Source organism: Cryptomeria japonica, unplaced genomic scaffold (assembly GCF_030272615.1).
Source record: "Cryptomeria japonica unplaced genomic scaffold, Sugi_1.0 HiC_scaffold_89, whole genome shotgun sequence".
Classification (NCBI taxonomy): domain Eukaryota; kingdom Viridiplantae; phylum Streptophyta; class Pinopsida; order Cupressales; family Cupressaceae; genus Cryptomeria; species Cryptomeria japonica.
The window spans coordinates 415,001-430,000 of NW_026728911.1; the positions used below are offsets into that span (position 1 = coordinate 415,001).

The following is a 15,000-nucleotide window of genomic DNA, read 5'->3' on the forward strand; positions in this document are numbered from 1 at the left end:
AGACTCACCGCATAGGAATCGGGATGCGAGGCGAGGGATGCGGCGGGAAGGCCCCGACGGCTAAACGGAAGAGGCTGCAGGGCCGCCTCGGAATGGTCCAAGCATCGGATGCGATTGGGACGACTACCAGTGCCAACCCCTTATCCCGCGATGCGTCCGATACACAGATAGTTCCAAGGCGGCCGAGGAGCCTCACCGCATATCAATCGGGGTGCGAGGCGAGGGATGGGGCGGGAAGGCCCCAACGGCTAGACGGAAGAGGCTTCAGGGCCACCTCGGAATGGTCCAAGCATCGGACGCGCTTGGGGCGACTGCCAGTGCCAACCCCTTATCCCGCGATGCGTCCGATACACAGATGGTTCCAAGGCGGCCGAGGAGCCTCACCGCATAGCAATCGGGGGTGCGAGGCGAGGGATGGGGCGGGAAGGCCCCAACGGCTAGACGGAAGAGGCTTCAGGGCCGCCTAGGAATGGTCCAAGCATCGGACACGCTTGGGGCGACTACCAGTGACAGCCCCCTATCCCGCGATGCGTCCGATACGAAGATGGTTCCAAGGCGGCCGAGGAGCCTCACCGCATAGCAATCGGGGTGCGAGGTGGGGGATGCGGCGAGATGGCCCCAACGGCTAGACGGAAGAGGCCACAGGGCCGCGTCGGAATAGTCCAAGCATCGGACGCGCTTGGGGCGACTACCAGTGACAACCCCTTATCCCGCGATGCGTCCGATACGAAGATAGTTCCAAGGCGGCCGAGGAGCCTCACCGCATAGCAATCGGGGTGCGAGGTGGGGGATGCGGCGAGATGGCCCCAACGGCTAGACGGAAGAGGCTGCAGGGCCGCCTCGGAATAGTCCAAGCATCGGACGCGCTTGGGGCCACTACCAGTGACAACCCCTTATCCCGCAATGCGTCCGATACGAAGATAGTTCCAAGGCGGCCGAAGAGCCTCACCGCATAGCAATCGGGGTGCGAGGTGGGGGATGCGGCGAGATGGCCCCAACGGCTAGACGGAAGAGGCCACAGGGCCGCCTCGGAATAGTCCAAGCATCGGACGCGCTTGGGGCGACTACCAGTGACAACCCCTTATCCCGCGATGCGTCCGATACGAAGATAGTTCCCAGGCGGCCGAGGAGCCTCACCGCATAGCAATCGGGGTGCGAGGCGAGGGATGCGGCGAGATGGCCCCAAAGGCTAGACGGAAGAGGCTGCAGGGCTGCCTCGGAATAGTCCAAGCATCGGACGCGCTTGGGGCGACTACCACTGCCAACCCCTTATCCCGCGATGCGTCCGATACACAGATAGTTCCGAGGCGGCCGAGGAGGTGGGGGATGCAGCGAGATGGCCCCAACGGCTAGACGGAAGAGGCTGCAGGGCCGCCTCGGAATAGTCCAAGCATCGGACGCGCTTGGGGCGACTACCAGTGACAACCCCTTATCCCGCGATGCGTCCGATACACAGATAGTTCCGAGGCGGCCAAGGAGCCTCACCGCATAGCAATCGTGGTGCGAGGTGGGGGATGCGGCGAGATGGCCCCAACGGCTAGACGGAAGAGGCTGCAGGGCCGCCTCGGAATGGTCCAAGCATCGGATGCGCTTGGGGCGACTACCACTGCCAACCCCTTATCCCGCGATGCGTCCGATACACAGATAGTTCCAAGGCGGCCGAGGAGCCTCACAGCATAGCAATCGGGGTGCGAGGCGAGGGATGCGGCGAGAAAGCCCCAACGGCTAGAGGGAAGAGGCTTCAGGTCCGCCTCGGAATGGTCCAAGCATCGGACGCGCTTGGGGCGACTACCAGTGACAACCCCTTATCCCGCGACGCGTCCGATACACAGATAGTTCCAAGGCGGCCGAGGAGCCTCACCGCATAGCAATCGGGGTGCGAGGCGAGGGATGCGGCGAGAAGGACCCAACGGCTACACGGAAGAGGCTTCGGGGCCGCCTCGGAATGGTCCAAGCATCGGACGCGCTTGGGGCGACTACCAGTGACAACCCCTTATCCCGCGACGCGTCCGATACACAGATAGTTCCAAGGCGGCCGAGGAGCCTCACCGCATAGCAATCGGGGTGCGAGGCGAGGGATGCGGCGAGAAGGACCCAACGGCTACACGGAAGAGGCTTCGGGGCCGCCTCGGAATGGTCCAAGCATCGGACGCGCTTGGGGCGACTACCAGTGACAACCCCTTATCCCGCGACGCGTCCGATACACAGATAGTTCCAAGGCGGCCGAGGAGCCTCACCGCATAGCAATCGGGGTGCGAGGCGAGGGATGCGGCGAGAAGGACCCAACGGCTAGACGGAAGAGGCTTCGGGTCCGCCTCGGAATGGTCCAAGCATCGGACGCGCTTGGGGCGACTACCAGTGACAACCCCTTATCCCGCGACGCGTCCGATACACAGATAGTTCCAAGGCGGCCGAGGAGCCTCACCGCATAGCAATCGGGGTGCGAGGCGAGGGATGCGGCGAGAAGGACCCAACGGCTAGACGGAAGAGGCTTCGGGTCCGCCTCGGAATGGTCCAAGCATCGGACGCGCTTGGGGCGACTACCAGTGACAACCCCTTATCCCGCGACGCGTCCGATACACAGATAGTTCCAAGGCGGCCGAGGAGCCTCACCGCATAGCAATCGGGGTGCGAGGCGAGGGATGCGGCGAGAAGGACCCAACGGCTAGACGGAAGAGGCTTCGGGTCCGCCTCGGAATGGTCCAAGCATCGGACGCGCTTGGGGCGACTACCAGTGACAACCCCTTATCCCGCGACGCGTCCGATACACAGATAGTTCCGAGGCGGCCGAGGAGCCTCACCGCATAGCAATCGGGGTGCGAGGCGAAGGATGCGGCGAGAAGGACCCAACGGCTAGACGGAAGAGGCTTCGGGTCCGCCTCGGAATGGTCTAAGCATCGGACGCGCTTGGGGCGACTACCAGTGACAACCCCTTATCCCGCGACGCGTCCGATACACAGATAGTTCCAAGGCGGCCGAGGAGCCTCACCGCATAGCAATCGGGGTGCGAGGCGAGGGATGCGGCGAGAAGGACCCAACGGCTAGACGGAAGAGGCTTCAGGGCCGCCTCGGAATGGTCCAAGCATCGGACGCGCTTGGGGCGACTACCAATGACAACCCCTTATCCCGCGACGCGTCCGATACACAGATAGTTCCGAGGCGGCCGAGGAGCCTCACCGCATAGCAATCGGGGTGCGAGGCGAGGGATGCGGCGAGAAGGACCCAACGGCTAGACGGAAGAGGCTTCAGGGCCGCCTCGGAATGGTCCAAGCATCGGACGCGCTTGGGGCGACTACCAGTGACAACCCCTTATCCCGCGACGCGTCCGATACACAGATAGTTCCGAGGCGGCCGAGGAGCCTCACCGCATAGCAATCGGGGTGCGAGGCGAGGGATGCGGCGAGAAGGACCCAACGGCTAGACGGAAGAGGCTTCAGGGCCGCCTCGGAATGGTCCAAGCATCGGACGCGCTTGGGGCGACTACCGTTGCCAACCCCTTATCCCGCGATGCGTCTGATACACAGATAGTTCCGAGGCGGCCGAGGAGCCTCACCGCATAGCAATCGGGTTGCGAGGCAGATTATTGGGAAGGGAACCCCCTGGGATGCGGCTCAAGCAGTGCCCAAAGGGACTGGAATGCGGAATCACATCGAGAGACCCAAATGCTATACGAGGGCTCAAATCGAATTATCGATTTGGCCACGACATGGACGCATCGGAACGACTACCTTTGCCGAACCACTCGCAATTGCATCCATACCGAAACCAATAGACATTTCCGTTAGAGCCCTCGCATAGCATTCGGGAATCTCGCATGCCCCTCTAAATCGACCAATGCTGGCGCTCAATGAAAATCCGAGCGCTACCACCGTTCGAGCGCCAGCATTGGTCGAGTTAGAGGGGCACGGGGGAGAATGCTCCAGTCAACACCTCCCCTATATAAGTTATTTGTCCGATTCTCGCACAACCGTAGTCTGCCTCGTCGAATCAAACAACGGTCCCAGATTCCGACTTCCGTTCCGTAGAGACCCAAAAGCTAGATGGAGGCTCGCAAGAAAGAGAGTCGGCGCATAGCAATCGGGTTTCTCGAACGTTTAGGGACCGAGCTCACTTGCGGATAGGGCAAAATCCGCCAAGCAACCCAAAAGCTAGACGGGGGCTCGAATCGAATCGCCTAGGCGGCCACAACAACGACGTGTTGGATCGACTACCAGTGCCAAACCATTCAGCAAGACTAGTCTGTGTCGAGGCCGGATAGAGATTCTCAGAGAGCGCTCGCATAGCATTTAGGAGACCTGCCGCGTCCCTCACACTCGACAAATGGTGGTGCACGTTTATAAATCCGAGCGATCCCAACCCTTTCAAGCACCAACATCGGTCGAGATAGAGGGGCACGGAGGGGGCTGCGTGAGACAACACAGTCCCCTATATAAGTTATTTGTCCGATTCTCACACATCCGAAGAATGGTCATCAAATCGGACAACAGCCCAAACTTCCGACTTCCGTCCCAGAAAGCCCAAGAGCTATCTAAAACGTTCATGGCCGGAACTCGATCGCGGCTATACCAGTCCGCCAAGCAACCCAAAAGCTAGACTGGAGCTCTAGTCGAATCACCTCTGTGGCCATTGCAAGGACGTGTTGGAGCGACTACCATTGCCGAACCATTCCGCAGGTCGAGTCCATACCAAGGCCGCATAGAGATTCACGATGAGCTCCTGCATAGCAATCAGGAGACTTGCCGTGTCCATCACAATCGATAAATCCTGGTGCAAGATTTTTGCATCCGAGCGCTCCAACCAGTCGAGCACCAGCATCAATCGACATAAACGGGCACGGGGGGAGGATGCTCGAGAACACTACCTCCCCTATATAAGTTATTTGTCCGATTCTCAAGCAGCCGAAGTCTGGTCATCGAATCGGGTCAAAGACCACAACTTCCGACTTTACCCACAATGCAAGTCATCGAATCGAACATCGGCCCCCGAGTCGGACTCCATGCGTATGTCAGGTCATCGGACCCAAATTCCGCCTTCCTGCGCATGGCGGGCCATCAATATCAACTCGGTCATCGGACCCAAACTCCGCCTTTTTGCGTATGGCACGCCTTCAAATCGGTCATCGGACCCAAATTCCGCCTTCCTGTGCATGGCGGGCCATCAACATCAACTCGGTCATCGGACCCAAATTCCGCCTTTCTGCGCATGGCACGCCATCAACTCGGTCATCGGACCCAAATTCCGCCTTCCTGCGCATGGCAGGTCATCGGACACAAATTCAGACCTCGCCAATATGCCTACGTATCGAATCGGTCATCGGACCCAACTTCCGACTTCATCCATACTGTAGGGTCTTTGAGGTTGGCGCGGTGCGCTCAACCCAGGGAGTCGACCCATCGAAGCATACACCTCCCCTATATAAGCTATTTGTCCGATTCCCACACCTGTGTAGTTTGCACCTCTGACCAGGACATCGACCCCAACTTCCGAACTCGACTGCAACGACGGCACCAGCGCCTTGGTGCGCACCTTGCGACGCACAGTCCCAACATTCGCCTTCCTGCACATGGCAGGTCATCGGACCCAAATTCCGACCTCGCGAGTATGCCTACATATCGAATCGGTCATCGGACCCAACTTCCGACTTCATCCATACCGTAGGGTCTTTGAGGTTGGCGCGGTGCGCTCAACCCGGGGAGTCGACCCAACGAAGCATACACCTCCCCTATATAAGCTATTTGTCCGATTCCCACACCTGTGTAGTTTGCACCTCCGATCAAGACATCGACCCCAACTTCCGAACTCGCCTCCAACGACCGAACCAGCGCCTTGGTGCGCACCTTGCAACGCACAGTGCCAACATTCGCCTTCCTGCACGTGGCAGGTCATCGGACCCAAATTCCGACCTCGCGAGTATGCCTACATATCGAATCGGTCATCGGACCCAACTTCCGACTTCATCCATACCGTAGGGTCTTTGAGGTTGGCGCGGTGCGCTCAACCCGGGGAGTCGACCCAACGAAGCATACACCTCCCCTATATAAGCTATTTGTCCGATTCCCACACCTGTGTAGCTTGCACCTCCGATCAGGACATCGACCCCAACTTCCGAACTCGACTAAAAAGACCGCACCAGCGCCTTGGTGTGCACCTTGCAACGCACAGTGTCAACATTCGCCTTCCTGCACATGGCAGGTCATCGGACCCAAATTCCGACCTCATGAGCATACCTACTAATCGAATTGGTCATCGGACCCAACTTCCGACTTCATCCATACCGTAGGGTCTTTGAGGTTGGCGCGGTGCGCTCAACCTGGGGAGTCGACCCATCGAAGCATACACCTCCCCTATATAAGCTATTTGTCCGATTCCGACACCTGTGTAGTTTGCACCTCCGCTCAGGACATCGACCCCAACTTCCGAACTCGCCTGCAACGACCGAACCAGCGCCTTGGTGCGCACCAAAAGTGCGCACTTTTGGAGGGCACTTTTGTGCGCTCCAAAGGTGCGCACTTTTGGAGGGCACTTTTCTGCGCTCCAAAGGTGCGCACTTTTGGAGGGCACTTTTTGGAGGGCACTTTTCTGCGCTCCAAAGGTGCGCACTTTTGGAGGGCACTTTTTGGAGGGCACTTTTCTGCGCTCCAAAGGTGCGCACTTTTGGAGGGCACTTTTTGGAGGGCACTTTTCTGCGCTCCAAAGGTGCGCACTTTTGGAGGGCACTTTTTGGAGGGCACTTTTCTGCGCTCCAAAGGTGCGCACTTTTGGAGGGCACTTTTTGGAGGGCACTTTTCTGCGCTCCAAAGGTGCGCACTTTTGGAGGGCACTTTTCTGCGCTCCAAAGGTGCGCACTTTTGGAGGGCACTTTTTGGAGGGCACTTTTCTGCGCTCCAAAGGTGCGCACTTTTGGAGGGCACTTTTCTGCGCTCCAAAGGTGCGCACTTTTGGAGGGCACTTTTTGGAGGGCACTTTTCTGCGCTCCAAAGGTGCGCACTTTTGGAGGGCACTTTTGTGCACTCCAAAGGTGCGCACTTTTGGAGGGCACTTTTCCTGTGCTCCAAAGGTGCACACCTAGGTGAGCACCTTCGACCACACCTTGTAGCACACCAAACTCTGACTTTCGACTTCATCCGCAATGCAGGGTCTTTGAGGTTGGCGCAATGCGCACAACCAGGGGAGTCGACCCATCAAACCCAACACCTCCCCTATATAAGCTATTTGTCTGATTCTCATACATGCGTAGCCTGCAGGAGCAATTAGGACATCGACCCCAACTTTCGGCTTCTAAACGAAAACAAGGTCTTTGAGGTTGGTGTAATGCGAACAACTAGGGGAGTCAACCCATCAAACCCAACACCTCCCCTATATAAGCTATTTGTCTGATTCTCATACATGTGTAGTCTACAGGAGCAATTAGGACATCGACCCCAACTTTTGACTTCTTAACGAAAACAAGGTCTTTGAGGTTGACGTAATGCGCACAACCAGGGGAGTCGACCCATCAAACCCAACACCTCCCCTATATAAGCTATTTGTCCGATTCTCATACATGTGTAGCCTGCAGGAGCCATTAGGACATTGACCCCAACTTTTGACTTCTTAACGAAAACAAGGTCTTTGAGGTTGGCGTAATGCGCACAACCAAGGGAGTTGACCCATCAAACCCAACACCTCCCCTATATAAGCTATTTGTCTGATTCTCATACATGTGTAGCCTGCAACAACGATTAGGACATCCACCCCAACTTCTGAATTCGTCTGCGTTGACCGCACCAAAGGTGCACGCCTTGGTGCTCACCAAAATCCGACTTCCGACTTCTTCTGCTATGCGGGGTCTTTGAGGTTGGCGCAGTGCGCACAACCAGGGGAGTCAACCCACCGAATGCAACACCTCCCCTATATAAGCTATTTGTCTGATTCTCATACATGCGTAGACTGCAGCAATGATTAGGACATCCACCCCAACTTTTGACTTCTTAAACAAGACAGGGTCTTTGAAGTTGGTGCAGTGCACACAACCAGGGGAGTCGACCCATCAAACGCAACACCTCCCCTATATAAAGCTATTTGTCCGATTCTCATACGTGTAGTCTGCAGCAGCGATTAGGACATCGACCCCAACTTCCGAATTCGTTTGCATTGACCGCACCAAAGGTGCACGCCTTGGTGTGCACCCTGGAGTGCACTTTGGTGCTCACCTCGGTGCACACTTTGGTGTGCACCTCGGTGTGCACCAAAGGTGCGCACCTTGGAGCGCACCAAAGGTGTACACTTTGGAGCGCACCACATAGGGTCTTTGAGAGGTTGGCGCAGTGCGCACACCAAGGTGGGTGTTGAGGTGCGTGCCGAGGTGGGTGGGTGCTAGGGTGCGCTCCATGGTGGGTGCCAGGGTGGGTGCGTGCTAGGGTGGATTCCAAAGAGGGTCATAGGGTGGGTGCCAAGGTGGGTTGGTGATATAGTGGGTTCAAAGGTGGGTACTAGGGTGGGTTCCAAGGTGGGTCACAAGTTGGGTGCCAGGATGCGTGGGTGTTAGGTTGGGTGCCAAGGTGGGCTCCTGCGTGGGTGGGTGCTAGGGTGGGTTTCAAGGTGGACGCGAGGGCGGGTGCCAAGGTGGGTAACAAGTTGGGTGTTAGGATGGGTGAGTGCTAGAGTGGGTGCCAAGGTGGGTGGGTGCTAAGGTGGATGCCAAGGTGGTTCACAGGGTGGGTGGGTTCTAGGGTGAGTTCCAAGGTGGGTCACAGGTTCAGTGCTAGGGTGGGTGTCAAGGCGGGTGTCGAGGTGCCTGGGTGCTAGGGTGTGGATGCCAATGTGGGTCATAGGGTGGGTACTAGGGTGGGCTGCAATGTGGGTGCCAAGGTGGGTAACATGCTCGGTGGGTTCTAAATTGGGTGCCAGGGTGGGTGTGCACCCACCTTGCCCGAGGTGGGTGCCAAGGTGCCAGTGTGGGTGGGTGCTAAGGTGGATGCCAAGGTGGGTGAGAAGGTGGGTGATAGGTTGAGTGGTAGGATGGGTGGGTGCCAAGATGGGTCACAGGGTGGGTGCAAGGGTGGGTAGGTGCTAGGGTTGGTGTCAGGGTGGGTGGGTGCTAGGTTGGGTTCCAAGGTGGGTGCGAGGGTGAGTGTCAAGGTGGGTCACAGGTTAGGTGCTAGGATGGGTGAGTGCTAGGGTGCAAAGGTGCCAGGGTGGGTGCTAGGATGGGTCGATGCTAGGGTGAGTGGCAAGGTGGGTCCACAAGTGTCAAGGTGGGTGCCGAGGTGGGTGCCAAGTCGGTGACTGCTATGGTGGATGCCAAGGTGGGTCACGGGGTGGGTGCCAAGTTGCTAGGTTGGGTTCCAAGGTGGGTGCCAACGTGGGTGCTAGGGTGCGTGGGTTAAAGGGTGTGTCACAACGTGGGTGCCAGGATGGGTGCGCACCCACACTGGCCAAGACGGGTGCGGGTGCAAGGTTGGGTTCCAAGCCCGGTCACAGGCTGGGTGCTAGGATGGGTGGGTGCCAAGGTGGGCACTAGGGTGGGTGCACCCACCCTGGCCAAGGTGGGTCACGGGGTGGGTCCTAGGGTGGGTAACGGGGTGGGTACTAAGGTGCGTGCCAAGGTGGGTCATAGGGTGGGTGCCAAGGTGGGCACCAGGGTGGGTGTGCACCAACCCTAGCCAGGGTAGGTCACGGGGTGGTTGTCGGGGTGGGCGTCAAGGAGCCAAGGTGGGTGGCAAGTAGCCAAGTTGCGTGCCAAGGTGGGTGTCGGGGTGGGTGCCAAGGATCCAAGGTGGGTGCCAAGGAACCAAGGTGGGTGTCTGGGTGGGTGCCGAGGTGGGAGCCAGGGTGGGTCCCAAGGTGAGTGCAAAGGTGGGTGCCAGGGTCAAGGTGAGTGCCAATGTGGGTTCCAAGGTGCCAGGGTCAGGGTGAGTGCCAATGTGGGTTCAAAGGTGCTAAGTTGGGTGCGAGGTTGGGTGCGAGGGTGGGTGGGTGCCAAGGTGTGCTAGGTGGAAGCCCGGGTGGGTCGGCATCCCATGGGTGTCGAGTTGGGTGCCTGATGGGTGCTTCTTGTCAAGTTTTAGTCGTCGGGACTCATTTCGAGCCTTAGAGGTCGTTTCTTGTCCGGTTGCCCTGTCTTCGACCTGGGAACCCAATTTTGGTCCTCGGGTCCCATTTTTTTTTGTCTCGCATCCCACTTTTGGCCTGTGGCCTTTTCGGGGTCGATTCTCGTTTTGGGCATCAGAGCATGTTTCTTCTCCTAAAACCCAATATTTGTTTATTAAGTCTCGGAACACATTTTTGTTCTCGTGGACCCATCATGGGTCTTGGAACGCATTTGTGGTCCTTGGGTCCCATTTTGCATCCCGAAACTTGTGTTTTGGTGCTTGATCCCTATTTTGGGTGCCCACCTTGCACCAAGTGCGCACCCGGGGCAAACCGAGCGCCTTGGTGCACCGGGGCAAGATCGAGCGTGCACCCGAGGCGCCCCGAACATGCACCAAGGTGCACTCGGCCCACATGTGAGCGCAGGTCGTTGCGCCCGAGGTGGTGTGTGGGCACCGCGTTGCAGACGGGACACTGCACGCACACGACGCCCCCTCCAGGTGCACGCACGTAGGCCGGGCCGGGTGCACACCCGACGCCCTAGCAAGGTGCGCGCACCCGGGCAGGGCTCACACTTGGCGAACGGGGCGCACTTCGCGAGGGAGGGTGTGCACCTCGACGGGGGTGGGTGGCCGGGGTGGATTCGCACGTGGGTCGCGGTTTGCTAAGTACACACTGCGACAAGCTCATAACGGGTGCGATCATACCAGCGTTAGTGCACCGGATCCCATCAGAACTCCGCAGTTAAGCGCGCTTGGGCCGGAGTAGTACTGGGATGGGTGACCTCCCGGGAAGTCCCGGTGTTGCACCCTTTTTTAGTTTTTCGCCGGGCGTCGCAATGCTATTTGAATAAACCTTTTGCCCGTTTGCGTTCTCGTCGGGGCCGGGCCGGGCCGGGGTGCGCTGCCCGCACTACCGCGCGCGCGGGGGGCGACACCGAGCGCGCACCCGAGGCGCCCCGAGCACACAGGCCACGGTGCAACCCGGGCGTTGTGCGCGCACCCCGGTGCGCCCGAGGTGCTGCGCGCGCACCCAGGTGAAATCGGTGTGCACCTCGGCCAGTGCGCGCTCGGTCGAGTCGCGCACGTTGGCCAAGGTGCACGGTGATGTTTCTTACTCTAAGGTTCCGCACCAGACGCCCGGGACAGGTGAGCGAAGCTGGGCGGGGCCGGGTGCGCGGCCGGGGCAGGTGCACGCAGCTGGAGAGAGCTTTGGAGCACACTTCGGAGCGCACCAATGATGCGCTCCATTCAAAAGTTTCCTGAAAAGGCAAAAAAAGTTGAGATTATAGAATTTCCCACTTGAGAGATTGTAAAAAAAAAAAATTTAAAATGAAGGAAACGCGGGTGCCAAGGTGTGCGCAGCCCAGCCAAGGTGTGCGCACCAAGGCGCCCACCCTGGCGAAGGTGCACGCAAGGTGCGCACCCGAGGCAAACCGGACAATTAACCCAACTTTCGACTTCGCGCGCACCTTGGAGCGCACTTCGGAGCGCTCCTTGGTGCGCACCAATCTTGGGCACCTCGGAGTGCACCATGGCGCCCACCAAGGTGCGCACCCGGGGCAAACCGAGCTCCGACTTCGTGCGCACCTTGGAGCGCACGAAAGGTGCGCACCATGGCGCCCACCAAGGTGCGCAGCCCAGCCAAGGCGTGCGCATCAAGGTGCGCACCCTGGCGAAGGTGCGCACCCGGGGCAAACCGAGCTCCGACTTCGTGCGCACCTTGGAGCGCACAAAAGGTGCGCAACCCAGCCAAGGTGTGCGCACCCCGGTCAAACCGAGCTCCGAATCGTGCGCACCAGAGGTGCACGCCATCGTGCGCACCTTGGAGCACACTTCGGAGCCCTCCTTGGTGCGCGCCGATGTTGCGCACCTCGGAGCGCACCCGGGGAAAACAATGCAATTAACCCGACTTTCGACTTCGTGGGCACCTCGGAGCGCTCTCGGGTTCGCACCTCGGAGCACACCGAGGTGCGCACCTTTGATGCGCTGCCTTCACCAATTTCCAGAAAAGGCAAGAAAACATTGAGAAGGTGTGCGCACCGAGGTGCCCACCCTGGCGAAGGTGCACGCGAGGTGCGCACCCGGGGCAAACCGGGCTCCGACTTCGTGCACGCCGCACCTTGGAGCACACTTCGGAGCGCTCCTTGGTGCGCACCAGGGCGCGCAACCCAGCCGAGGTGCCCACCCCGGCGAAGGTGCACGCGAGGTGCGCACCCGGGGCAAACCGGGCTCCGACTTCGTGCACGCCATGGTGCCCACCGCGGCGAAGGTGCACGCGAGGTGCGCACCCGGGGCAAACCGGGCTCCGACTTCGTGCACGCCGCACCTTGGAGCACACTTCGGAGCGCTCCTTGGTGCGCACCATGGTGCCCACCAGGGCGCGCAACCCCGCCGAAGGTGCACGCGAGGTGCGCACCCGGGGCAAACCGGGCTCCGACTTCGTGCACGCCGCACCTTGGAGCACACTTCGGAGCGCTCCTTGGTGCGCACCATGGTGCCCACCAGGGCGCGCAACCCCGCCGAAGGTGCACGCGAGGTGCGCACCCGGGGCAAACCGGGCTCCGACTTCGTGCACGCCATGGTGCGCACCGCGGCGAAGGTGCGCACCCGGGGCAAACCGGGCTCCGACTTCGTGCACGCCGCACCTTGGAGCACACTTCGGAGCGCTCCTTGGTGCGCACCAGGGCGCGCAACCCAGCCGAGGTGCCCACCCCGGCGAAGGTGCACGCGAGGTGCGTACCCGGGGCAAACCGGGCTCCGACTTCGTGCACGCCGCACCTTGGAGCACACTTCGGAGCGCTCCTTGGTGCGCACCATGGTGCCCACCAGGCCGCGCAACCCAGCCAAGGTGTGCGCACCAAGGTGCACGCGAGGTGCGCACCCGGGGCAAACCGGGGTCCGACTTCGTGCACGCCGCACCTTGGAGCACACATCGGGGCGCTCCCGGGTTCGCACCGGCGTTGCGCACCGTGGTGGGCACCTCGGAGCACACCAAGGTGGGCAGCGAGGTGCGCACCTTTGATGCGATGCCTTCACTAATTTCCATAAAAGGCAAAAAAAAAACGAGATTTTAAAATTTCCGTTTTGAAAGATAGTGAGAAAAAGGGAATGCTGGTGCCATCTTGAGCCCGCCCTGGTGCGCAGCCCAGCCAAGGTGTGCGCACCAAGGTGCCCACCCTGGCGAAGGTGCGCGCCCGGGCAATTAACCCAACTTCCAACTTCGCGCGCGCCAGGGTGGGAGCGCACCCAACAACCGGGCCTGGGAAGAGCCAATGCGAGAAACCCCACCAAACGCTCTGACAAAAAAAGAGGGGGCGCTCCAGTAACCCCGCTTCGGAGCGCACCCTGGGCAAACCCAGCCAAGGTGCCCACCCCGGCCAAGGTGCAGGCGAGGTGCGCACCCGGGGCAAACCGGGCTCCGACAACGTGCACGCCGCACCTTGGAGCACACTTCGTAGCGCTCCCGGGTGCGCACCTCAGAGCACACCAAGGTGGGCAGCGAGGTGCGCACCTTTGATGCGCTGCCTTCACTAATTTCCAGAAAAGGCAAAAAAAAAAGGAGATTTTAAAATTTCCGTTTTGAAAGATAGTGAAAAAAACGGAACGCGCGTGCCATCTTGAGCCCGCCCTGGTGCGCAGCCCAGGTAAGGTGCCCACCCTGGCAAAGGTGCGCACCCGGGCAATTAACCCTACTTCCGACTTCGTGCGCGCCAGGGTGGCAACCGGGCCTCGGAAGAGCCAATGCGAGAAACCCCACCAAACGCTCCGACAAAAAAAGAGGCGGCGCTCCAATAACCCCGCTTCGGAGCGCAGCCGGGGCAAACCCAGCCAAGGTGCCCACCCCGACGAAGGTGCACGCGAGGTGCGCACCCGGGGCAAACCGGGCTCCGACAACGTGCACGCAGCACCTTGGAGCACACTTCGAAGCACTCCCGGGTGCCCACCGGCGTTGCGCACCGTGGTGGGCAGCGAGGTGCGCACCTTTGATGCGCTGCCTTCACTAATTTCCAGAAAAAGGCAAAAAAAAATGAGATTTTAAAATTTCCGTTTTGAAAGATAGTGAAAAAAAAGGAACGCGGGTGCCATCTTGAGCCCGCCCTGGTGCGCAGCCCAGGCAAGGCATGCGCACCAAGGTGCCCACCCGAGGTGCACACCCGGGGCAAACCGGGCTCCGACTTCGTGCAGGCCGCACCTTGGAGCACACTTCGGAGCGCTCCTTGGTGCGCACCATGGTGCCCACCAGGGCGCGCAACCCAGCCAAGGTCTGCACACCAAGGTGCCCACCCCGGCGAAGGTGCACGCGAGGTGCGCACCCGGGGCAAACCGGGCTCCGACTTCGTGCACGCCATGGTGCCCACCGCGGCGAAGGTGCACGCGAGGTGCGCACCCGGGGCAAACCGGGCTCCGACTTCGTGCACGCCGCACCTTGGAGCACACTTCGGAGCGCTCCTTGGTGCGCACCATGGTGCCCACCAGGGCGCGCAACCCAGCCAAGGTGTGCGCACCAAGGTGCACGCGAGGTGCGCACCCGGGGCAAACCGGGGTCCGACTTCGTGCACGCCGCACCTTGGAGCACACATCGGAGCGCTCCCAGGTTCGCACCAGCGTTGCGCACCTTTGATGCGCTGCCTTCACTAATTTCCAGAAAAGGCAAAAAAAAACGAGATTTTAAAATTTCCGTTCTGAAAGATAGTGAAAAAAACGGAACGCGGGTGCAAAATTTCCGTTCTGAAAGATAGTGAAAAAAACGGAACGCGGGTGCCATCTTGAGCCCTTCCTGGTGCGCAGCCCAGGCAAGTTGTGCGCACACAAGGTGCCCACCCTGCGAAGGGTGCGCGCCCGGGGCAATCCGGGCTCCGACTTCGTGCACTGCATGTGCCCACCAAGGCGCGCAACCCAGCCAAGGTGCCCACCGCAGCGAAGGTGC

General features: G+C 59.9%; 1 non-coding gene across 1 annotated transcript; it reads left to right on the forward strand.

Moving 5' to 3' along the window:
* Window positions 1-10,764: 10,764 nt before the first annotated feature.
* Window positions 10,765-10,883, forward strand: LOC131864621 (5S ribosomal RNA). Its single transcript, XR_009363386.1, has one exon. It is a non-coding gene; the product is annotated as a 5S ribosomal RNA (ribosomal RNA).
* Window positions 10,884-15,000: the final 4,117 nt, after the last annotated feature.